The 26,203-nt window shown below is 40.4% G+C and overlaps 1 long non-coding RNA gene across 1 annotated transcript in view; it reads right to left on the bottom strand.

Moving 5' to 3' along the window:
- Nucleotides 1-1,876: 1,876 nt before the first annotated feature.
- Nucleotides 1,877-26,203, bottom strand: part of LOC119845122 — a 27,019-nt gene continuing 2,692 nt past the window's right edge. Inside the window, exons 2-3 of the long non-coding RNA XR_005289517.2 lie at nucleotides 5,519-5,717; nucleotides 1,877-3,766 (exon numbers count right to left, since the gene is read on the bottom strand). This is a non-coding gene — a long non-coding RNA (uncharacterized LOC119845122). The remainder of the gene's footprint in view (nucleotides 3,767-5,518; nucleotides 5,718-26,203) is intronic.

The following is a 26,203-nucleotide window of genomic DNA, read 5'->3' as shown; positions in this document are numbered from 1 at the left end:
ACATTCTGAAACCAATTTAAACATGGTGTGTATCAATTTAGCTATAGAACAATTCCTTCCCAAATTAAGCTGAATTGATATTCGGCATTTTTAAACCATAAGGGGTGAAATCACGGCTCCCGCTAAGTCAATGACAAGACTCCCATTGACTTGAGTGGGACAAGGGTTTCACCCCCACAGGCCACATCGGTTTAGCTAAAATAATTAAATTATAGTTTAGCTGGTATGTAGATAAGGTCTCACACAGATAGTCTCACAGCCTTCAGCAGAAGTACTCATGAGATTTTGCCCAACTGTTTTGAACAGTTCTGACAACTTAGCCTTTAATTGCCTTTTAAATATTAAGGGCTATACATTCTTCTTCTGGGCGAACACATCTGGTATCATGCAGTGGGATAAGTGAAACTCACACATGTGCATTGAAAAGAAAATATGCCCTGAGGTGAGCATCTCTACAGAATTCCTATTCCATGTGGCTCATCTCAGATACAGACATTTGTGTTTCTTAATAATTTAGAAATGTTTTGTATTTCATCATTTCCCACTAATATCCTTTGTTTTGTTTATTTCTCTGCATAGTTATATGTTGGAATTTTGAGGGATCTAGTTTACCAACAGGATCTTCAGAGGAGGAGGGGAATCCATATTTATCATTGGTATTTTTAAAAGGATTATTATGTACCTGTTTGTGAATCACATTTCCATGACTTTCCTATCTGATTTTAACTTCATACATGACCTGTATGAAGTTGCTGAAATGTGTGTAAATCCATGTGAAAGCAGCAAAGATATTGATTTTTCTTACTGTGGCAAGATACGATTATATGAAGAGTAAATTACTTTAGTCTAGACTCTGAAAAATGTCTTATGTCTGTACTAGAAACTTCCCTGCGTGGTGCACATGACCACTGACCAAATGGATGCCATATGGAATTATGAATTATTCAGCCATTACAGGGAATATCGCAGATTTCACCAGTTTCCTCTGCACCAGTTCAGTTTGCTTTTGCTGACTTTCACTTGCACAAAAAGAAAATAAATCCTTTCTTGTGCCTATCCCTCAACCTGAATTTCATAGTGGTTAAGCCAGAAGTAAGAGCACATGCTCTCCAAAAATAGCATGGTAGGAGGTCAGACAACTTTTATGGATTGCTTCCAGAGTTCTCCTCAATCATTCACAACATGCCTGCTCAATGATAAGCATCAGCATCCTTAAAAGGTGTTTTGTTTTGGGGGTTTTTTGGCCAATAATTCAGAGATTCTCACTAAGGGCCATAAACTACCCTTACTCCATGCATGGAACTGACACAGGTTGTCTGAACATAGCAGTGAATTCTGTACTTTGACCATTAACTCACACAAAGAAAGCCCTAAATCTTAAAGGGTGAAATTCACTCTAAGCAGATGGCAAGCTCAAGGCCTATGCACCATCAAAATCCTGTTTTGAAGGCTTAAGCATTGTGTAGGCTTTGTGGTGGGCTTCCAGTCAGAAAGCTTACTATGTAAAACATCTGATCCCTCTTTGTCAAGGTATATCACTTACTTTACTGATGGGCTTTAACTCTTGGTAATGCTTCAGAGCCAAGAGTACAGCAAACTGGATTCTGTTTTTGTTTAAGGCACCATCACCCAAGTATCCAGCTACACTTTAATTAAAGGATCTTTATCAATGGTGTAGGAGTGAGCAGCAGAAAGACATGGCTTAGTAGTAGAGTTGGGTGAAACTTGTTGGATGAAATATAGATTCTGTGACATTGAAATGTTTTATGAATTCATGTCGGTTTCTCTGAATTGTTTTGATCGACAACAATCTAAACATTTCATTTCAACATTTTCTAAACAAAAAAATTTGATTTTTCAGCTGGAAACAACTTTTCCTTTCAAAAGCTCCTTTAATTTTTTTTTAAAATCAAACTTTTAACAATGACCAAATTCAAAATGATTTTGTCAAAACTAAACTTTTCATGCAACCTGACATAATTTTTTGTTTTACTTTTCAAAGTGCTGAATTTTCAAAAAAATTACATTTTTGGTTTGACCTGGAACTATTTATTTTCCGTTTTTTGAGTGAACTGAAAAATCCATTATTCACATAGCTCTACTTAATAATCATTTACAGGATGCCTTTGACACCAGCTATGAGAACAATCATCCTTCCATTTATGATTTGCTCTAGAAGTGACGTTTTAGAGAAAGGATGACCCCTATACAAAGTCACTTTTCGGGTTTTAACTGCACTTTAGGGGTTTGATCCAAAACCTATTCAAGTCAATAGACAGACTCTCATTGACTTAAGGGGAGCTGGATCAGATCCTATATAAAGAAACTAATCTATAGAGAGGAACTTGTACATAAAAAGTATATTACAGAATACACAGTTAGTGCCAGATATGATCAGATTAAATACACTCCTGCTGCCAGACTCCATATCTCGTCTTCCATCGCATGCCCCACACCTCATCCCTGAAGACACACTGAGATGAGGGTGAAAAGGATGAAATCCACACAAGTACTGAGCAGCATCTACACACCACTTCAGGGCTGATTTGGTGGATAAGCTCTGCAATGACTCTCTGAGAGGAAGGTAAATTTCACGCTCTGTGCCTGATCTGGTAAAGTTCTGAGCACCCTAAAATCCATCTGGTGCCAGCTGGAGTGAAGGATGCTCAGCACTTGGCAAGAGGAGCTCAGGAAAGGATCTATTTCCATTCCTCTTCATCAGTTTTTTCTGCCTCCACAAAAAGAAAGTTCCTTCTCCTGCATCAGTTCTCCACTTCATATAAGCATCAAAACACAGCTTCTTTTGCATGAACACCTGCAGTCATATTTTTCCTTTACTGAAAGTTTCCTATTTAAACCCCCTTTTTAACTTCCTCGGTAAAATCAGTGAATGGAGGGAACAATTCATGATCGGTGCTTGAATAAGAGCAACACCTTTTCACTGGATATGGGCAGGGTCTGAGTCATGGAGAATACCACCGTGTTGTTTTTTTTCAGTGACATCATCTAAAGTGGCTGCCTCTCAAACTAACCCTGTGCTAAGAATGTACATGCTCTGATCTTCATGTGTTTAATAAAGAGGATGGGGGCAAATCTGTTCCTCGTGCAAGTGAGTACAGCTACCACTGGCTTCAGTTCACAGATTCTGGGCCAGACATTGCCTTTTACTAAGGCCCCTTTGTGCTGCTTCAGGGGTGCAAAGGGGCCATGAACTTGACCTATCCACTTAGCTGAAGATTCCCCCCCTGTGGGAGATTCCCTGGGTGGGGTAAAGGCATTGCAACAATAATTACTGTAATACAATAGTCTGAGGTTTTTCTAAGGGATGAGCACCTTGGTATCTAAGCACCATACGTCAATTAAAGGAGACAATAATCTTGCTCACAGTAGCCAACTAGATGGCTTCTTTCATTGTTTCAATACACCGCAGTGTGCAAAACAAAACCCAACCCCTCCTACTACAGTGAACCTCAGTTTAGAGAAAGTAAGTTATTGTGAAAGGAAAACATGTTGTCACTCTAAAGGTTTTGTTGTGTTAGGATCTGACCCAGACTGAAATGCAGGGGCTTGTTATCTGCCAGGAATTGGTCTCAGCACCTTACATGATCAAGTCCTAAATGCTTTGGGATTATAACCAGCTACATAAAAAACAAAAACAACAACAAAAGACCACCACACACGCACACGCAAAGAGAGAGAAACGCTAATTTTGTGGATTCATCTTTTTCTGCATCTGTAGTCCATGCAGGGAATGCATTTAGCACAACTGAAAAGGAAAAAAAAAAAAAGAGTAAAGTTGGAACAAAGTGATTTCCAACTTTTTTACTGCCATCCAGCGACCTCACTGTACTGCCTATAGCATGAGAATCGCTCCAAATGAATCACATAAATTCCTTCCATATAGGACTGTGCTTCACGTACAACGTATTTCCATTTCTCTGTCTCACCTATTCTTTGTTTCTTGTGTTAAATTCTAAGCCCCACAAACAAACAGGTCTTATTTTGAAAATGTATATCTATCCCAATCTCATATATGTGCTACATGTGCATGGTATTGATAGAATAGTAAATTAGATATAGATCATACTTATTAGGCTCTCTAATTCATCCTCTTGCCAGGGCACACTTAGTAACGTAACGAGTCTACTTTTAAATCATTTCATATGCAGTTGCTAGTCAGTTCCTGGTTCATGGCACCAATTTGTGTTTAGACCAAGTGGTGGTTGTGAACTGATCATAATACAATTAACATAACATAACATACAGCATTTGTTCTGGTTGTTTATTCAGTTATTGACAGAAGTGCACTCCACTTGTGACACAAATAATCCTTTATTTTCCCAATTTGAGGACGTCATCCCTGCATTGTTTAGAACTGTCAGTTGCAGAGACATCTGAGTGAGCCAGATAGGCAATGAAGTGATGGGCAGCTTTGCAGAATGGATTTGATCTTCTGAACATACAATTTTTGATTTAGGTTTCATTTTTTAGCTATGAAGAACAAGGGAGGAGCACCAGAATAAGAGCACACCGTACAGAGTGCTGAAGGGTCAGTTCCCAAGAGGTGTTGCCAGGAATGTGAGTCCGTTCCATCCCTAGTTAAAGATTTCTGGAGGGAAACCCCATTGCTCCCATAGGTGTAATAGAAATATATTGAGAATCACAGGTAAATATTCAAACATATATGGATGCAAAGGCTCTAGCAATCAAACGCAGCCTGTTCCTAGTTCAGAATCTCATTCCAGTAAGTACAGTGCTGAAGACTTAAAATCCCACCAGTCCTGCAGGAAGGGGATGTTTTTTTTTCCCACAAGAACTCATTGGTTTTCAGTGTGCCCGAAATAATGGCCTTTAGAACGAGAGAAATTTTAAGATTCCAGGCTGCATGGGTCTGTGGATTAGATCTGTGTTGGAGAGAGGCTTCTGTCTTTTGTTGAGGGTTGAGTTCTGCTTTATGCTTTTAGCTTCCTGGATTCTGAGCTGCTCCAGAGGTCATTCCCCCAACATAAGTTACAACATAAATTAGCAGCAGGTGTTAACTGGGCCTATGCTGTTCGTGCACTAGAGAAGTTCCCCTGAAGGCTGTTATGGCCCCTTTATATGGTCACATTACAGTGCGGTGAGCCCTTGAATCTGGCCATATACATTGAAATCTTAAGTGAAGGGTGCAGTCAAACATCAGTTTCAATGAGGTTTTAACTCAACTCATAACAAGGTTTAACCCAGTGGGTGTTGGACTGGGATCATTCGGCCACCAGCAGCAAACAGTATCCAGCAGATGTGGACGCACATTGCTTCTTGTTCAGGGAAGCAGCACATTGTCTTGAGCTGGTCTGTGAAATCCTGACCTAGTCCCTAATCCCTAAACTGGATTAGTTAAACATGTGCAAAACTGTTTACAGGATCGGACCCCAGGTCAGCTGGATTCCTGTAACCAAGAGTGCACCAGGGAATGACTGCTCCCACACCATGACTTGTTAACCACATCAGGATTTCATTCACAAAGAACAACATTTACCATTTCAACACTTGCTATTGTCAGGCAAACACCTCCAATTCCTCATCAACTTCACAGCGGTAATGCTCCCTTTGCAGCTTGGCTCTGGGTCATGAGTGTGACTCTCACAAACAATGGACAGGCAGAGACCAGGTTTCCTGTGAGAAAACCGGATGTCACTGGACCTTCATAAAATGTTGTCATCTCGGTTTTTGGGTGTCTGGGAGGAAGACAGTGCAATGGACAATAAAGGCAATTGTTACTGCGTATACTCTGCAGAAGCATCAGTACAATAAGTCTTACACATTTCTGCCATCCGCCATATTTTCACTGTAATAACTTAAAACAAGTTGCTGGGGAATATGCTGAGTTGTCAGAACAAGTTAACTCCAAAAAAAAAAAAAAAACCCACCCACAAAAAAAACTTTACTGTAGCCATCATAAAAACCTCATAAGGCACTCTCACTCTAATTTTTGGAAGTGTGCAAATCTTACACTAATGATTAAAATCAAAACAAGAATTCAGTGTTTACCATTAAAATGTGAATATTTACCATTTGAAACTGATTACCACTGCATATTATCTCAGATGTATGTTGAAATGGCTAGGTAGTATTTTACACATCAATATTAGGTTTTCAAAAATCTTAATTATACATCAGCCCTGTGAGATAAGTATTACCCCCATTTCACAGATGGAGAAAGTGAGGCAGGGAGGTTAAATGACTGCCCAGGGTCACACAGTAAGTCAGTGACAGAGCTACAACTAGACCTCCAGGAGTCCGTAAGATTCAGTCCAGTAACAACTTTCCATTACACATTTTTATGTATAACATGGCACTTTTGTGCCCTTTCACATGGTGCATATAGACTGCAACTAATGGCTCAGGAAACAGGGTAACTTGACTAATATGCCAAAAATCCTGAAGTGAGAAATGTCCGCTCTGTGGAAACCCAGATTAATTTAATACAGTGGAAACCCCCTCAACATCTAAACTAACTCCTCTTAGACCGTCCGAAAGGTTGTACTGAAAATAACAGCAAACCACTATGACTAATTCGGTAACTATCACAGCTGGCCCTCAGTATCATTCCTGAATAGAGTGGCATAACTATTCATAGTCTCTTCCAGTTAATGAGATTAGATGTTAGAATCTCCATCAACATCAGCACTTCATCATTGATAGCTTCTTAATCACACTGAAGTCTGTAGCATCTAGTGTTGTTAGTGGTCAACCATAGTTATTAACAGGATCTAAAAGGAGTACTTGTGGCACCTTAGAGACTAACAAATTTATTAGAGCATAAGCTTTCGTGAGCTACAGCTCACTTCATCGGATGCATTTGGTGGAAAAAACAGAGGAGAGATTTATATACACACACACAGAGAACATGAAACAATGGGTTTATCATACACACTGTAAGGAGAGTGATCACTTAAGATAAGCCATCACCCACAGCAGGGGGGGGAAAGGAGGAAAACCTTCCATGGTGACAAGCAGGTAGGCTAATTCCAGCAGTTAACAAGAATATCAGAGGAACAGTGGGGGTGGGGTGGGGGGGGAGAAATACCATGGGGAAATAGTTTTACTTTGTGTAATGACTCATCCATTCCCAGTCTCTATTCAAGCCTAAGTTAATTGTATCCAGTTTGCAAATTAATTCCAATTCAGCAGTCTCTCATTGGAGTCTGTTTCTGAAGCTTTTTTGTTGAAGTATAGCCACTCTTAGGTCTGTGATCGAGTGACCAGAGAGATTGAAGTGTTCTCCAACTGGTTTTTGAATGTTATAATTCTTGACGTCTGATTTGTGTCCATTCATTCTTTTACGTAGAGACTGTCCAGTTTGGCCAATGTACATGGCAGAGGGGCATTGCTGGCACATGATGGCATATATCACATTGGTAGATGCGCAGGTGAACGAGCCTCTGATAGTGTGGCTGATGTGATTAGGCCCTATGATGGTATCCCCTGAATAGATATGTGGACAGAGTTGGCAACGGGCTTTGTTGCAAGGATAGGTTCCTGGGTTAGTGGTTCTGTTGTGTGGTGTGTGGTTGCTGGTGAGTATTTGCTTCAGATTGGGGGGCTGTCTGTAAGCAAGGACTGGTCTATCTCCCAAGATCTGAGAGAGCGATGGCTCGTCCTTCAGGATAGGTTGTAGATCCTTGATGATGCGTTGGAGAGGTTTTAGTTGGGGGCTGAAGGTGATGGCTAGTGGCGTTCTGTTGTTTGCGCTACATTGATGACATCTTCATCATCTGGACCCATGGAAAAGAAGCTCTTGAGGAATTCCACCATGATTTCAACAATTTCCATCCCACCATCAACCTCAGCCTGGACCAGTCCACACAAGAGATCCACTTCCTGGACACTACGGTGCTAATAAGCGATGGTCACATAAACACCATCCTATATCGGAAACCTACTGACCGCTATTCCTACCTACATGCCTCTAGCTTTCATCCAGATCATACCACTCGATCCATTGTCTACAGCCAAGCGCTACGATATAACCGCATTTGCTCCAACCCCTCAGACAGAGACAAACACCTACAAGATCTCTATCATGCATTCCTACAACTACAATACCCACCTGCTGAAGTGAAGAAACAGATTGACAGAGCCAGAAGAGTACCCAGAAGTCACCTACTACAGGACAGGCCCAACAAAGAAAACAACAGAACGCCACTAGCCATCACCTTCAGCCCCCAACTAAAACCTCTCCAACGCATCATCAAGGATCTACAACCTATCCTGAAGGACGAGCCATCGCTCTCTCAGATCTTGGGAGACAGACCAGTCCTTGCTTACAGACAGCCCCCCAATCTGAAGCAAATACTCACCAGCAACCACACACCACACAACAGAACCACTAACCCAGGAACCTATCCTTGCAACAAAGCCCGTTGCCAACTCTGTCCACATATCTATTCAGGGGATACCATCATAGGGCCTAATCACATCAGCCACACTATCAGAGGCTCGTTCACCTGCGCATCTACCAATGTGATATATGCCATCATGTGCCAGCAATGCCCCTCTGCCATGTACATTGGCCAAACTGGACAGTCTCTACGTAAAAGAATGAATGGACACAAATCAGACGTCAAGAATTATAACATTCAAAAACCAGTTGGAGAACACTTCAATCTCTCTGGTCACTCGATCACAGACCTAAGAGTGGCTATACTTCAACAAAAAAGTTTCAAAAACAGACTCCAACGAGAGACTGCTGAATTGGAATTAATTTGCAAACTGGATACAATTAACTTAGGCTTGAATAGAGACTGGGAATGGATGAGTCATTACACAAAGTAAAACTATTTCCCCATGAAGAAAAGGAGTACTTGTGGCACCTTAGAGACTAACAAATTTATTAGAGCATAAGCTTTCGTGAGCTACAGCTCACTTCATCGGATGCATTTTCCCCATGGTATTTCTCCCCCCCACCCCACCCCCCACTGTTCCTCTGATATTCTTGTTAACTGCTGGAATTAGCCTACCTGCTTGTCACCATGGAAGGTTTTCCTCCTTCCCCCCCCCTGCTGTGGGTGATGGCTTATCTTAAGTGATCACTCTCCTTACAGTGTGTATGATAAACCCATTGTTTCATGTTCTCTGTGTGTGTGTATATAAATCTCTCCTCTGTTTTTTCCACCAAATGCATCCGATGAAGTGAGCTGTAGCTCACGAAAGCTTATGCTCTAATAAATTTGTTAGTCTCTAAGGTGCCACAAGTACTCCTTTTCTTTTTGCGAATACAGACTAACACGGCTGCTACTCTGAAACCTAACAGGATCTAGAAAGTGGTATTGGGTGTGTAACTTGACCCTATGTGCCGTAATAAGAAATTTGAATGACTGCTTTGTACATTTCTTGCAGCTGTAGCATGGAGCCATTTATGTATAAATAAACCTGGCATCACACTATCCATATGTCTCTTTGTCTGGGCCTTGTGGATTTAGGCGTCAGACCAAATCCGCAGCCCCCTGCTCAGCAACGAACAGTTGGATTAGGACACAAAGGTCCCCATTCAGTCTAGTAGCTTGTTAGACTTCTCTAGGCTGGAGAGGGTAGATTTTCAGACTCCTGTAAATGCTCAATTGGCAAGTGTCTTAACAGGCAAGGAGCCCTGCAGATTCCATACATTTTCAGGGGTATGTATTCTGTTTCCAGAAAGCAGTTGGCAAGAATGATTGATTAATTACAGAGAGTGTCAATAGAAACAGGAGATTTCAAAAAACAATAAATGAGCAAGAACAATTTACCCTCCTGCAATGTACGAACTGGAGATGTTCAAAAAAAGGGGAGGGAGGTGGGGGAGAATCATAAAAATTGAACACTTCCAAACCGCTCTAAAAGAGTGGCAATGGGCCATGCTCTATGCCCTTTTAATAAATAATAATAATATAGTATTTTGCATTTATGCAACATTTTTCATCCTCAAAGATTCCAAAGCTCTTTGTGGACTACATGCTCAATTCTCAGACACAGGCATCTAAGTTGGAGCTCTCATTTCCACAGCCGAGTGCTTGCATCAGCAGTTAGACAGCAAAGGTGCTGAGCTCCTGCAGCTCCTATGGACATCAGCTGGAGCTGTGGGGTGCTCAGCACCTTGGAAAGTCACATCCAGAGCATGATTTTAGCACCCAAAATGCAAAACAGTCACCGCACAGAAGAATATAGTGAACAGTTAGAGCCAGCAACAACTATGCCACTGTTTGCAAACAGGAAGTGAGGACTAACTCCTCCATTTGGAACCACAGGAGGAATTCAGGCGGGCAAAAGGTAATCGGACAAGAGTCTCACACACACACACAGACACTAGGTCTCCCCTGTAGTACCTGCAGCACTTGGTTTTAAAGGTATAAGTTACAATTCAATAGTTTTTGGAGATGTGCTACAGAAATGGATACTTTGCATATTGCTTTTCTTCTTGATTGGAGTATTCTTTCTCATTGCCTTAGTTGCAAAGCAACCTGCCAGCATAGCTTATAGATAGCCTATAATACAGGACCAACAATATTAAAAAGACGTACTAATTTCCACCCATTCAGAGCTCCCTTGCTGAGCATATACATTACATGTAACACTGGTGCCCTAGGATCAGCTGGACCCATCAGGCATCCCTTGGGCAGCAAAAGCTGTCATGGATGACAAGGGGAATTTTAGATACAGAAAGAATGCAAGTTTGGTCCATCCCACAGACTGTAAGTCAGTTTCCATCCTATTTTAAATTCAGACTTTTACTATTTACAGAAAAAACACTGGGTCAAATTTGCCCCAATGGGCACAAAAAAGGTGCAATTTCCCTTCCCTGCCTGGGGGAACTGTGTCACTCCTGGGGAAGAGTAGCTAAATCTGTTCATTTTCCAAGTGACCTGAACTGGCTCCCTGTTAGCCTGACTCCCTCCCTTTTGAGGCTGGACCCCTGGCTGCAGATTCCCTAGTGTCACGGACACGGAGCAGCTTGGAATTTACTACTGCTGGAGCACAAACCCTGGGCTGCAACAGCAGAGTGAATCAGGCCCATTTTGTTTAAACATTAATCATCAATCGGTTTTAGAGAGCAACATTTTGACTTGTCTAACCGTTATGCTTTTCCTTCCGTTTCCTTCTCTAAGCAAGATTAGACCGTTCAGATCAGTTTAATAGTGGGCAGGGGTTTAACAATGTTATCAAGATAGTGGGTTATTTAAGAAAGACACACCCGTAACCCCCCTCCCCCCACGAGATCTATTTAATGTCCCATAACTCCTAATCGTTTTATAGCATATATAGATCAACAAGAAACCTCTTTTCAGCCCATAGCCAAACTACATGTTTCTATCAAAGAGCCAAGTTTCAAACATGTATTCATTCACTTGTAGGCCAAATGATCTTTAGGGTAGATTTTGTGTCTCTGCTGGATTTCCATCGACGGCTCTTGGTGTGTGTACACTGCACACATTTATAAACTGCATCCCTAAAAGCTAAAATAGAAACTTTCCCCCCCAAGACTAAACAAAAGCTACAGGGGTGCTTTCTTAAAGCCTCCTCCAAAATGAGCTGATAGGTAAGAGTAACAGCATTTTATATGCAAGATACAAAGTTTTCACTGTGCCTTTTTTGTACTCCTATATTAGTCAAATTCTGGTTATAACTAGACTACTTTCCTGTTGCTGAGATGCATCCATCAACCAATATTGGTAGATGCAGAATAAGAAGGAACTGGTATAATATGATGGATCTATAATACGTATAAGGAAAAAACCCCACATGCTCTTGTTCCTTTTCAGCCTTTCTTTTCAATACTCTCAGGAAAAAGTCTGAGATTTATTTGAGGACACCAAGTGAATAGATGCCCCAATCCAGCAATGCACCTTCATAGGTGCTTAACTTGTGAGTAGTCCCGTTATTTCAACCGAACCACTCACATGCTTTGCTTCAGGAAGTAGTCCATGCTTAAATGCTTTATATGCTTCATTTTAGCACATTCTTAAATGCTTTGCTGGATTAGGGAGAAAAGGAGTCCCTTCTAATATGCTGAAGGTTTGCTCAGTATCCATCCGGAAAGCGAGATGGGTTAGTGGAATGTCAGCTCTTCTTCCTTTCCTGCTCTTTGTCCTGAGCCTATTATTATTTTTGCAGTCTCCAATGGGCTAATAAATCTCTACCAGAGTAATTCTGAAGAGGGGAATGTCACCACCTCTGGCTTTTGCATAGTTATCGTCATAATATTCACATTCCATCCCCAGAGGTGCTGCTGCTTATATTAGTTCTGCAGTGGCTTCCAAATGGCCAGCTTGCAATGCTTTAGCTAAAAAGAATCCAGAAGTGGCATCCAGGGAGAAGGAACTAGATTATTACTATTTGTCTCCTAGGTATGCTGTCAGTTATTGTGATGCCAAAAGATTAGAGTAAGAGACTGATGAATGGCAGTTCTGCCCAGTAATCTTTTCAGTGCTTGCTTGGGGTGTAGCTGGCAAGCTTGTTTTGTTTCTCTTTCAAGTTTCACACACACTCGCAAATATTTGTAATCTGAATATCTGACCTAGATGTTGAATTCATTCACTGAGGTTTTTTGTCCCTGGTCTGTTCCTGTGTTTTTTCGACTGTGGGGTGTTTGTTTTTTAAATTCACTGTCAGAAGCAGGTGCAGCACAGACATTAATTGACAGTAAAAATATATAACACACAGCTGGCCCAGTCAACCTTTTGGTAGTGAAATTAATCAAATTAATTTTTGATGAACATATTTGCAAATTATTCACCCAGCAGTACAGCTCAGAATATAAATGTGTATGTGTGTGTTTTGGGGAGAACAATTTATTCTTGAAATTAGCTGAATACATTAGTCAACAACTGTTATTCAGCCATCTCTTTTGGAAAGGGAGGTGGGTCCACAACGAAACAGTTTGAGAACCATGGATATAACTCTCTTGTGTTTCAATGGCTAAATGTTCTCTCGATCAGTAGGCTACTGGGGTCATGGAGTTGTGTTAGAGGAAGGCTGGACGGAATCAGAACTTTCCTGCCCCACTTGCATCATCTAGTTGAGTTTATATCCTAATTAAAGTAGTTATTTTTCTAACTCACCTCTAGACTTTTAAATATTGTTACTTCAAACATACCAAGCTATATATACACACTAAAAATTTTCAGTTCTGTAAAAACACACACAACTAATGGACACTTCTACTGCAATAAACAAACACAGAATAATTTTGTTTGAGTGGAAGTAGCGGCCCGGGACGATGCCTGAGAAATCTGGCTTGCGATTCAGTCCCCATTCCAAAGAGGTAATTTTAGGATAAAGCCTAAACATCCCTTCAGTTGTAGGCACACCATTATGGAGCAGAATAAATATTTGATGGTGTCAATACTGCCCCAAAATAGCATGTTCCAGCCAGCAGATTTGAAGCAACTTGTAATGGATGCTAATTTTCTTTAACTCGAACAGTTTTTCTAGTATGTCAAGTTTATTTGCCCAGAACGAGCATTAGGAGATGAGAAAAGCCACTGCTTGATCATTCCTCCAAACGCATGGCTACTGTTCAAAATATACAGTATCATCAGCTCATGGGAACAATGAACTGTCATGTGCCTATATGCCAAGAAGGATACAATTTAAAAAAGTCCCACTGTTTATTAAATCGAAGTACAGCTGCATCTGATAGCAGTATAAAATTCAGGTACGCCACCAATCTGACCTGATTGGGCAGTTTCAGGCATTAAAGCAAAATGGTATCTCAGCTGAAGTTAACATTAGGGGGAAAGTGCAAAAATCTTAGAAACGTGTATGGCTTGATAAGAATAGATCAGGATTGGGATTTTTAATACCCCAAAAGAGAACTTTAAAAACCCAGACATAGTTCCTGCAATGTAACTCAATGCATGCGGTTACATGGCAAAGGTGTGGCATAACTTTGCATTCTGACTTTTCACCCATATTCAAAGCTCATTTCAGTCACCAGGGAAGCTGCGTTTTTGTGTGTCCACATCACAGACCTACCGCCTTATGCAAGCATAAGGTTTGTGCTCACTGACTAGTGTTCTGCAATCACAGAAGGTTTTGCATGTCAGGAATGACCTGCATTAGGACCGGTTTCAGAGTAGCAGCCACGTTAGTCTGTATCTGCAAAAAGAACAGGAGTACTTGTGGCACCTTAGAGACTGACAAATTTATTTGAGCACTTCATCGGCTGCATAGAATGGAACATACAGTAAATATACACACACACATACAGAGAACATGAAAAGGTGGAGTAAGAGGCTAATTAATTAAGAGTCAGCAACAAATACCTCTAGGCTTGCATACTGCATAAGGCCATGCAAGGACATGGAAGCCACAAATATTTCATCCTTAGTGGCTTTTACAGCCTTCCACAGCCTTCCACAGTGCAGACCACGGACATGCTTATTTTTATATTGAATCAGGCGCCTTTAGATGATCAAACATTGAGCCTTAATTTGCACTCAGCAATTCAGTCACGTGGAGAGAACTGCTTTTTTCCCCTTAAAACCTTTTAGAAGGGGTACCATCTTCAAAAGAGGAAGGAGGATACACTGTGACAGGTAAAACTCTTGGAAACTCTTGCTCAGATTCACACATTAAAAGACACTTATGAAGTTTTAGTTAAAGGACTATCAGTTGAAAAAAGATTCTTAAGATATTGACTGTCATATCACCTTCATCTCTACACTGAGACCTTGAAGGTTAAATCTGGGCATTTGTACATGTACACATACACACAAATTCATAGATATTTAGGCCCAAGGAACCATTATGACCATCTAGTCAAGTTTAACCTCAAGCATAACTCATTCCAGGGATTTTTACACAGGGATTCCCGCATCAAGACCATAATTTCTGCTTGAATTAGAACATATCTTTTAAAAAAATCTTCCCATCTTGATGTAAAGATTTCAAGGTATGGATAAGCCACCACATCCTTGATAAATTGTACCAGTGGTTAACTGAAAACCAGTAGAGGGAGTGGGTCTCAGAACCTGGCTCCAGCCAGAGAGGGAATATCTACACTGCTATTTTTAGCCCCACACCCGAGCCAGTTAACCTGAGCTCTGAGACTCAGTTCTGCAGGTTTTTCTCTGCAGCACAGACATACCCCAAATCCCCGTTGCCAGTCCCCTGAATCATCCAGTGCCTATCCTAGACATTTTCTAATGTAATGATGCATACATATTATTCCCGGGAAACCTTTCACGACTTATGCCTCACTCAAACTAGGAAACAACTCAGTTTCCTGCTATCAGCACTTGTGCTGTTCTCAAATAACACTTTTTCTTTTTGAATGCATGAGGATATTTTTCACATTCCTGCCCCGAAACATAATGTCATGCAGGAAACGGGAAGAACTGGCAATCCTGCCAGGTACACTCCTGGGAGAAAAAGATGGGACTGCGAGCTCTTCCTTGTTTCCTGTCTGCCATTCTGTACTGAGTACATCAGGAGACAGGAATGTGAAGAGGTTCCACGTGCATTTTAAAAATTTACTCTAAAAATGAACACTAGCTTTCTTCTTGGAGGAATATGCTGCCCCCATCTGTATCAGAATTCTCATTAATTCTGATTCTCAAAGGGGTCACTGTGATCCTCTGGTCCCGACACCCAGAACTGTGACCCACTGTTACCCCTCTGCCTTAGCAAGCGTGAGAGCTTTGCTGATGCTAAACTGTCTGTCTGCTTTCTGACACACCAGCCTGTCTGCCCTGCCAAAAAATTCTTTAGGACTCTGCCAGTCAAAACTTTGCCTTGTAGGTAACAGTCAGTGAACCCCATCTCCTGAGACGTCAGATATCTCCCTGCAGTCCATCTCACTGGACACTCACAGAAGTTATTAAGTTCACTGTCTTCAAATAGACAAAGCACACACCAGTCTGTCAGGTTAGCTGAAAACTCACACTTCACTTTACTACACAGCACGCAGATAAATTTATTCTTGTTTCAAAATTATTAACAAAGAACAGAGATTTAAGTGATACTAAGCAAGAGAGAGAGAGAGAGAGAGAGAGGTTTGGTTATAAACAAACAAAACAAAACAAAACATGCTTTCTAGTGATTAAAACTTAACATAAGCAAGTTACAATCTTTGCCAAAGAAGTTTTCTTTCTTACATCAGGTTACCAGCATCCCTAACCCTCCAGAATAGGGGATCCAACTTTCATAGGCTCAGAGGCTGCTGTACCTATGTCCCATCAGTGAGGGATGCCAAAATGGAATTTTGCTTCTACTTATATTTTCCCAAAGTCATTGTTTTGTCACCAGAATCAGGCTATTAATCACCAGCATGTCACTGGCTTTCAAAAAAGACCTTGCTTGACACACTTTTATAACACAGTAATATTGCATACAATCAGTTGATTCAATTGCTTATTCTTTGGGCTTTAGGCCCCCTGTCCTCCCCCTGGGATGTCTGGACCCTGATCATCACAGTCACAACAAGATGCAGTATGTGAATCTTCTCAAAGATTAATTTCCAGTCTTTCCTTAGCCAGGATGCACACTGCACGGATTCTGTGGGCACCTAGGCTAATCTATACAATGCTCTGGCAAGAGGTGCTAATGAGTTGCCAAATGGGCAACTCATAAGCACCCAGGATGAAACTCTTCATAGAAAGTATTAAAGACACCAGCAGACACTGCCCTCAGCAAGGTGTTAACGGTATTGTGTGAATTAAGGCACTCTCCTACACCTGAGCTGTTGGACCTTTCTAAGCTTTTTTGTGTGTCTGCAAAGCAGTACCACAAAAGGGAAGGGGGGGCGGTTAATAACAAAACCAATGTATCCAAACCATCTGGTCCAAGTAGAACTTTGGATTAGGGGGTTCCAGGTGTAGGGTACAGGAAATGAGGGAGGAAAGGGGGCACAGAGTATTTTTTGTGAAGCCCGGAGACAAACAGATGCTCAAGGCAGCTCCTTCTTGGGACAGGGCAGTGGTAATGTGGCCTTTCCTGAGGTTACTTGCGTGGAGTTTGTTGCCAGTCTTCTTTGAAGCAAGACAACTTGTGCACATTTTGTAAATAAACAACGTATACTAAGAAAATACCTGACTCTGTGTCATCAATTCCTGCTCCGAATGAGAATCTGTCTCACAAGGCCCTGAAATCTACTACTTCAGCTTGGCAAAGCAGCAGCAATGCATTACCTGAACAAGACTTCACAGTACACAACAGGACTAGAACTCAAGACCTGCTGTCATCAAAATACATAGCCCTGACAATCAAACAAAAGAAGTCTCTCTCTCTCTCTTTCTCTCACACGCCTAGGCCACACATTTCATCCAGCAGAGGGCAGTGGCACACATGCACGCTCGGTGCAGAGATTGCCACTGACCCGGGGGCAGATGCACAAGAGTAGAGGACAGAGGACATGAGAACTATTTTACAATGTGTACTAAAAATGCCTACAAGCTTTTGCAAGTTCTTCAGGACAGGGTCAGAGTCAGTGTGTTGTAACGCACATTTCCACAGGATTCTGCAGATGCTCTTATCGGAATACAAAATCTTTACAAGGGGGCCTCTACCTTTGGGCATGAAGATTGCTGCTGAAAAAACAACACCACCATTATCAGCTGATAACCCCTTCAACACTAGGAATAGCCTGGTCATGGAAACCGCAGTGCCGCTTTAATTACAGTGTCATGGAGGTGAGATTAGCAACATTTGCCGAATCAGAGATGGCCTATATGTTCTGTGCTACTGTGGGAGAAAACTAGGTTTGAGTCTCAGCCGCTACCACTACAGGTTGCTAGATTTTAGCTCTTCTTTAGATTTATCTAGATTAGCAAAAGAGGTTAATATTAGTTTGAGGTGAGAGAATACAACTGTTTTTCTAATGTATGTAGATGCAGGTCACCTTCACTTAGTTTAAACACAATCTCAGTCTTCTCCGCTAGCCTCAACAAACCCTTAGAACTTGATGGGATATTTGTGTTATTTTGGTTGAGAAACATTAAGAAACAAAAAAACCCTTCTACCATACAGCTTTTTGCCATTCCATAGCACTTGTTTACTAGTGAAAAGCATTTCACTAGTTCAGGCAACAGCACAAGACTTTCTAGCTGGTCCAGAGCTAGATTCACCCAATTGAAACTATCCTTGGCACTAGGACATGGCTGTTTGTAGGCCCTAAAATGTTAATGAGATCATGAAAACATTCATTGCTATTAACCGTGATGCATGGGGAGATTAAAAATACCATCTGTTCATTAGGACCTAGATGTGTTGGCTCTGGGAAATATTTAATCCACTCATTGCAGTTTAGTCTTTTAAAAACTGCTTTTCACGAGGGATTCTTCTAGTTAATGATGTAACGATTAACAAAATAATACCTTGCTTTCCCAGGAAATATCTTGGAAGCAGCCCAGTAGAAAGCAATAACAGAATGTATGTGTGAGGGAGGAGAAAGGAGGCAATGCTTTGTTAAAACACCAGTGCATATAAATTGTCTGAAATACCAATCAGACCAGGTGTGCTTCACGACAGGAACAGGGTAGAAACCACAAAAATGCCTTAAACACCAATAAATCAGATTATGGAGAGTGACTAACAGTGACACACAGGCAGAATATTAAGAGGGAAGAATTCCCTACTGCAGGCCAATAATGCAGATGTTTCATTATAATTGCATGCTTAGTAAATTGTATCCTAGCACCAGCTAGTGGCAAGAATTAATGGAGACATTATTATTTACAAGAAAAATAGGAAATATGTTTGTCACAGGAAAACTTCCTATCTTCCATCCTTTTAAACATATAGAATATTTTAAATAAAACCAAGGCTATGAAGTGGCCTCAAAGGTCTTGTCTATACTAGTTGTTTTGGAATCATAATTCTGCATAGATGCAGCCCAACATGTGGTAACACTGGAAGAAGCTCATATGTTTTTTCCCATTCATTGTGTTATTTAATCTGCTCAGATCCAGGCCTGTCATTGCCCAATGTTATTAGCTCATACCAAGAGTTTAAGGCCTAGAGAGATTGCTTTAATATTTTTATAACGTTCTCCCTTCCTTTGAGAGGTGAAGCTGCGAATGGGCAAGGCAATTAATTGTAGGACATTGATTCAGACTCAGTCACCTCACTAGTGATGAGCTCACAGTCCTCTGGTACCTGATCCAAGTCCCACAGTGGCTAGTCGGTTTTAGGAGAAGGCAGTCGCAAAGCCTTGGGAGATTGCTCTTATATGGGTCACCACCTGATACCACTCAGTGGAAAGACTTGGCACCTGCTGCCACACCTTTTGGCTCCTGATGGTTTAGCTTAGCCTTTCACCCTGACTGGTCAACAGAGTGAGTCAGGATCCAGTGCAGATCTCAATGCCAAGTTATTTGTACTATGGTAGCACTTGGAGGCCACAACTGAGTATAGGGCCCCATTGTTTTAACTACTGTACATATAGTAAGAGTCCCTGCCCAAAAGAATTTACAATCTAAATATACTCCTCAGCTGCTACTGTCCCTGCTTGGCCTGATAAGTTTGTCTATGTACTTCATATAATATATTACAAATGTGTGTGTCCCTGATGCCTGTTTCTCTTGTCTTCTCTCCACAACTCAAAGCTGCCAGAGATAACAGCCATGGAACAGCCAGTCATCAGAAGTTTTGAAAGCGCGACAGTTCAAGCTGGGAGTGGATTTTACAAGCCAACATGCAAAATAATTTGAGGGACCTGAAATCTTAGCAAAACAAATAGGAGAAAATTTCTGCCAAAAAACAATTTACACCGATTTCACCTAGCCCTAATCTTTATCCTCATATCACAGATGATATAAATGATGCACAGAGAGGTGAAGTGACTTGATTAAAGTCTCTAAATGAGTCAGTGGAAGAGCCAGGAATAGAACCCTGTGTCCAAACTCTACAACCTCTACTTTAGTCACTAGACAACCTCAACCCACCCATAGCAGGCTGTAGTCCTACATCACATTTCCTCCTACTCATTCATACAATGCTATGATGCGTCTCCATGCGGAAGGTTATTAAAATGGATGAATAAAAAGACAGGAAATAAATAAAATAAAAAAAGGAAGGACAATGCTTAAAATAATCACATAAAAGTTATTTGCTTAATCCTATGCATACATTTATATGTATGTACATTAAATCTTTATTATGATAGTCTCCGTTTCCTTCTGTAAAGAAAAGATATGAACTGCCAGGTAACAAAACACCTAAATCCCATTCTACCTGGATCTTTCTGGCTGAACAGAAAGACTCATTTAATTGATAACAAAATGTGGTTCAGTTAATATCCACTTTGCTGTTAAACTCAGAACCCCACCTCTGCCTTCTGGATGTTAAACTTAGTAAAGTCTTTGTTGAAACCTCTATTCAAAGCTTGTGCTGGTTACAGTATCTTTCCCCATAGGGGTAAGACCTTGTGGTAATTGTAAGTTTAGACAATGTCTTTCGGTTTGAACAGACTTCCTGATTACTGCTCAGAATTGAGAGTGTTTCCTTTGATGGACCCAATCAAGTTTAATATTTAGGCTCTTTTGAGACAGACTACACTCCTAGCCTGGCTGGTGTGTAGGATCTTTGAAGCTGGCTGAATTAAAAAGTGGAACCTTCCCAGGAAGCAGGTAAAGGCAGGATGGGTGCTCCTTCAGCTCTCTCATGCTTCATGTAGCTCAGTTTTTATCAGCAGTCTTAACAGAGTCCATTGGGTACACTTCAGAGCATTTGAAGTGGACGCTAACAATTTAAACAGTTTAGAGAATTCTTTCATCTTACTGGCATTCAGAAAAATTCTATTTGAAAAGCAGACAATATATAGAATCCAGGCCTAGTTTGAAAAATAAACTTCCCAATGCTTTTTGCCAAACAAGCAGTTAATTTGTGTCTTTATTGCTATTACCCTGAGAAATTGCTAGCATTAGCCATAATAACAACACCCAGCACACTGTCTCCTGTGTTTACCAAAACAAGCTAGAGTGGCACAGAGAAGTTTGATAATACAGACCTTGTTCCAATTAGCAAAAGAAAAACACTTATCAGCATACCTCAGGTCAAGTTATTTTCAAGGCTACTTCAGACTGTATAGCTCATAGATTCCTTCCTAGTGTTCCGTATTTCATTTGCCTGCAGTTTTATTAATTACTGTTCATATTAAGGTTCTGTAACACACATGGGGTGGGGGAGAAGGATCCTTAAAGTGTGATTATGGTTAGAAAAGTGATTATGTAAACAAGTCACCTTTTCAGTCATCACATCTTCTCCCTGTATTTATTCAGAGTCAGATCTGCTGACTCTTCTGAGAAAAAAATAATAATTTATTCCTGTTTGCACTGAATATAATATATTATACGTGTGCATGCATGGATAAAACAGAGACGGAACCACATTTTTTCCCTTTAAGAGAGAGCGAGTTGAATTCTGTTCTTGTTTGTGCAACATATATACGATAGTTAACTAAGTTCTGAAGGCAGAATTTTTCATACAGTGCTGACGTACGGAAAGGATCCAGTTTGACTTTCAAATCCCAGGATGAGTGTGCTGGGCAGTCATTTACCAAAATCACCTCTTTATTTGTAAGCCAGTAAACAATGAACCCTGCAATGCTATCTAAGTCACTTGTTTCAATATAACCACGTTAAACAAATTTTGAACGCGACAAGAGGCTCATTCTGACAGGAGGCATTGCTAGTTTTCATTGAGCTGATAAAAAGAGATGCAGAAATCAGAAACTTGGGGCTAAATATAGGGTTATTTTAACTGCAGGCAACAAGAATGTGTGTGCTCTGTGTGGTTCATTCAAGTTGTTCTTTGGGAGAGGAGACTAATGTCTGTTCTATAGTTATACCACAAGATTTTTTGACATAACTCAACTTTTCGTTGACAGTTTTGCATGCGTCTATAGCTAAATAAGTCTCCCACAGATGTAGCCCCCCCTCATTACATCATCTCCTCGAAAGACTTAAGTCCAAAGCTGACATACTTCCACTGACAAAACGCCAGGGTGGACACTGCCTTACCTGTGTCACCTCTGACAGTCCTCCAGCAACAGTCGCACAATGCCCCTGTCCTCGTGACAGTGACTGCTCTGATCACAATTTTGAACTCCAGTACCCAGGGGTCACAGATACTGGGAGTCTGTCCCCTCCTTTAACATCCTCAGAAAGTTTTGGAATTGCCTTTTTCTGGTTGTCTACCTTGACGTGCATACCTACCGGCCCACCTTTGCGAGCAGCCAGCCATGACGGCTCAGTGTAGAGATAACAGAGCCATATTATGTTTATTTTTCCTTTCTCAAGCAAAATGCACAATGGTTTTCAAGTGGAAAAACCCCCCCACTAAGAGTATAATTTAAACAAACGAGCCTATCTATGTGGCTCTTTGGATTAAATGACAGATTTGCTAACTCTCACAATTTTATCACAAGGCTTACAATATTTGATATTTTTCTTAAAGCCCAAGCTCTGAGAGACACGGGTGATTACATTAGATGCTCAGCTTTCATTTAAAGTAAAATATAAGTTTCTAGCCTTCATGGTTGCAGAATGAGAACAGGAACTCTAAGGGCAAGACCAGAAGGAAAGTGAAACGAAACTGGTATTTATTATTTTGTAAAATGCCATGACTTTTAAGCCAATCCCATGACTTTTGGTGGCCTGACTCATGATTTTGGAAGGCTTGGGGTTGACAATCCTGAAATCATGAAACACATAAATATGACTTGCATGTTCGACATCACTCTAGTCTGTGCCCATAATCAGGTAAAGGTCTGGGGACTTTACTGTTTGAAATAAAATGGAAATTGAATTGTGTGTCTGCATGATTGGCACCAGATGGTGCATATTTTCATACACAGTAAATGCAGGAAAAAAGAAGAAAGCATTTCTTATATGTGAGTGGCCAGATTCATGTAAATGACTTCAAGTAGAGGCAAACATGTGGCCATCCCAAGAAAACCAACCAATGAAGCCAAACAGGCTGGCAGGCAACAGAGTCTAAAGGCATCCAGTCTTACATATTCTATGCCGAAGTTAAGCAGCCCAGTTTGGTTCAAAATGGCTGAATGATCAACCACTGAGAAAGAACACTGAGAGCTGAATCATTGATGGACCATGAAATACAAAAGACTGAGTTTCAGAGTAGCAGCCGTGTTAGTCTGTATTCGCAAAAAGAAAAGGAGTACTTGTGGCACCTTATTTTTCTTAAAGCCCAAGCTCTGAGAGACACGGGTGATTACATTAGATGCTCAGCTTTCATTTAAAGTAAAATATAAGTTTCTAGCCTTCATGGTTGCAGAATGAGAACAGGAACTCTAAGGGCAAGACCAGAAGGAAAGTGAAACGAAACTGGTATTTATTATTTTGTAAAATGCCATGACTTTTAAGCCAATCCCATGACTTTTGGTGGCCTGACTCATGATTTTGGAAGGCTTGGGGTTGACAATCCTGAAATCATGAAACACATAAATATGACTTGCATGTTCGACATCACTCTAGTCTGTGCCCATAATCAGGTAAAGGTCTGGGGACTTTACTGTTTGAAATAAAATGGAAATTGAATTGTGTGTCTGCATGATTGGCACCAGATGGTGCATATTTTCATACACAGTAAATGCAGGAAAAAAGAAGAAAGCATTTCTTATATGTGAGTGGCCAGATTCATGTAAATGACTTCAAGTAGAGGCAAACATGTGGCCATCCCAAGAAAACCAACCAATGAAGCCAAACAGGCTGGCAGGCAACAGAGTCTAAAGGCATCCAGTCTTACATATTCTATGCCGAAGTTAAGCAGCCCAGTTTGGTTCAAAATGGCTGAATGATCAACCACTGAGAAAGAACACTGAGAGCTGAATCATTGATGGACCATGAAATACAAAAGACTGAGTTTCAGAGTAGCAGCCGTGTTAGTCTGTATTCGCAAAAAGAAAAGGAGTACTTGTGGCACCTTAGAGACTAACAAATTTATTAGAGCATAAGCTTTCGTGAGCTACAGCTGACTTCATCGGAAATGCATCCGATGAAGTGAGCTGTAGCTCACGAAAGCTTATGCTCTAATAAATTTGTTAGTCTCTAAGGTGCCACAAGTACTCCTTTTCTTTTTGCAAAAGACTGAGTGTTGCATTAAAATATCACAGAGGGAAGAGATCCTGAGTTAAGTGTTACATGAGACAGTGAGGTTACTACTGGAAACTCTTCTGTTTTGAGCTGTAATAACAGAGTTAATAAGGTGTCATGTTCACTGTCTGTTTTTGGTTTGTTTTTTGTTGTTGTTTTTTCCTTAATGCTGCAGACCTGCTAACTTTCATACATTCAGCATGAGACTCACACAGTCCAGGTTGAGTCTGAAGTCTTTTTTTTTTTTTTTTTTTAAGTTCCTCACTCTTGTGAGGAAGGATTTTATGATTTGTTTTGACAAGACATTTATTATCTCATATTGCTCATTTAAATGATCGCAGCTTGAGGGCCCTGATAATGCACGAAGGAACTGTGCTTCACTTATACATATTTTAGTAGCTCACAATAAACATAGGTTTCAAGTAAGCAGAAGCACCTGGCTGATGATATTAAATTGTTGTGCATAAAGATGAAAGTATGGCCTCTACTATTTTTTGTCTTCCGTAAGTAAATCTGTAATGTCACTTCTGGAACCAATGCCTTGGTTCACAGCAAGAACTCCAATTTACCCAGTGTCAATACCTTTGTTATTGCAGTTATGAAATTAACCCGTTATTTCCAGAGACAAAAGTGGCTTTTGAATTCTGATGAAGGTTCTCTCTTGTGTTGGAGTCTATGACTTTGAAAATGTACTGTCCACTGCAGAGTTCACAGAAGCCCCCTTTCATATGCTAATAAGACTTTGACAGCAAGAGGAGTTGAGTCTCATCAAAGTTTTTTCTTGGGTGATATTTCTTCCCCTTCAAGGTAAACACAGACTCAAGAGCTAGTATTCTACCTGAGAAAAGCACCAGTTATTGCAACCGCATCAGACCTTTGGTTTTCAGGAGGACATATGGCAGCCTACCATGTATTTTATGTGGTCATTATAATTGTTTAAATAAAAAACTGTTTTAAATGCCAGCCAGTAACACGCGACTATATCGCTCACTTTCTACATTTACTATATTTACAGTTTACTGAATTAAAGCAGCAAATGGCAAGAAATACTAGAAAGATTTAGGCAATCTGGAGGGGCAATCAGAAAACAGCAACAAAAACATGAAGGGGCTGATCTAACTTACAAGGAAAGATTAAATTTACGTTAGCAAAGTTTTTGAAAATTTGCACCAGTGAGGTATTTATACCTGTGCAAATTTCTCTAATGTCCCAAGACCTAAATATTATAGTCTGATTAAATCAAATATGAACAAAAAGTTCTTGTATTCTCTCATTAGCTTTTAAGAATATGAATACCAAGGAGGAGAAGAATTGTTTTGGGTCTAGTGAGCTGTAAGTAGGAGTAATGGGATAAAACACGGAAAAGGTAAATACAAGCTGAAAAGTTTTGTAACCGTGAGGTCACTAAAGATTTCCTTTTCCCAAGGAAGGTGGTAGAATCCCTATGATCTGACACATAATATTGACAAATCACTGTTTACCTGTCTCAGGTATTTCTAAAATTGCCTGTTACTAGGGTATCTAAGTGCTAACACTATGCATTAAGGAATAGAACTGGCTGAATAATTCAAAAAATAATAGGTGAATATTTACACAGGTAAAAGAGGTGAGTTCAGTTCATTGGGGCTGAATTATTGTTTCTGAGTATTTGGTTGGCTAATGGCTATTTGTGAAAATTCGCAAATCTTAAAAAGTGTCCAAAATGCTATCATGAATGATCACTCATTAATAGTAGGTGTATTACTCATTATTCTTTGTTTCTCATCATTTACCATTCGTTTTTCTGTTTAAAAAGTTTCAGTCATCAAAACAGGGAGCAGAAATACTACTAAGTGACCAATCACAGACCATGAATAACAATAATCAAAGTAAACAGTTCAAAAGCAACCCCTAAGAAAAATGTGTGTGCATAAGTCATTCCATGAAAAATTATCCATAATAAATGTTAAGTGTTTTGGCTTTTATATGTATACATACTACTATATGTTTATATTGGAAAAGGCAAAGGCAAAGAAATGCCCCTTGCACTTGGAGAGGAAGGTAGTGAGGTTTGTGATGTCCTTAGTTCTTGTTGGAGTTCACCCAGGCTTGGGTTGGTCCTCTACATTGTATTTCTCTTGTGGACTGTGACT

This window comes from Dermochelys coriacea, chromosome 18 (assembly GCF_009764565.3).
Source record: "Dermochelys coriacea isolate rDerCor1 chromosome 18, rDerCor1.pri.v4, whole genome shotgun sequence".
Lineage (NCBI taxonomy): Eukaryota > Metazoa > Chordata > Testudines > Dermochelyidae > Dermochelys > Dermochelys coriacea.
Note: the sequence above shows the minus strand (reverse complement) of the source record. Positions and strands in the feature narration are given on the sequence as shown.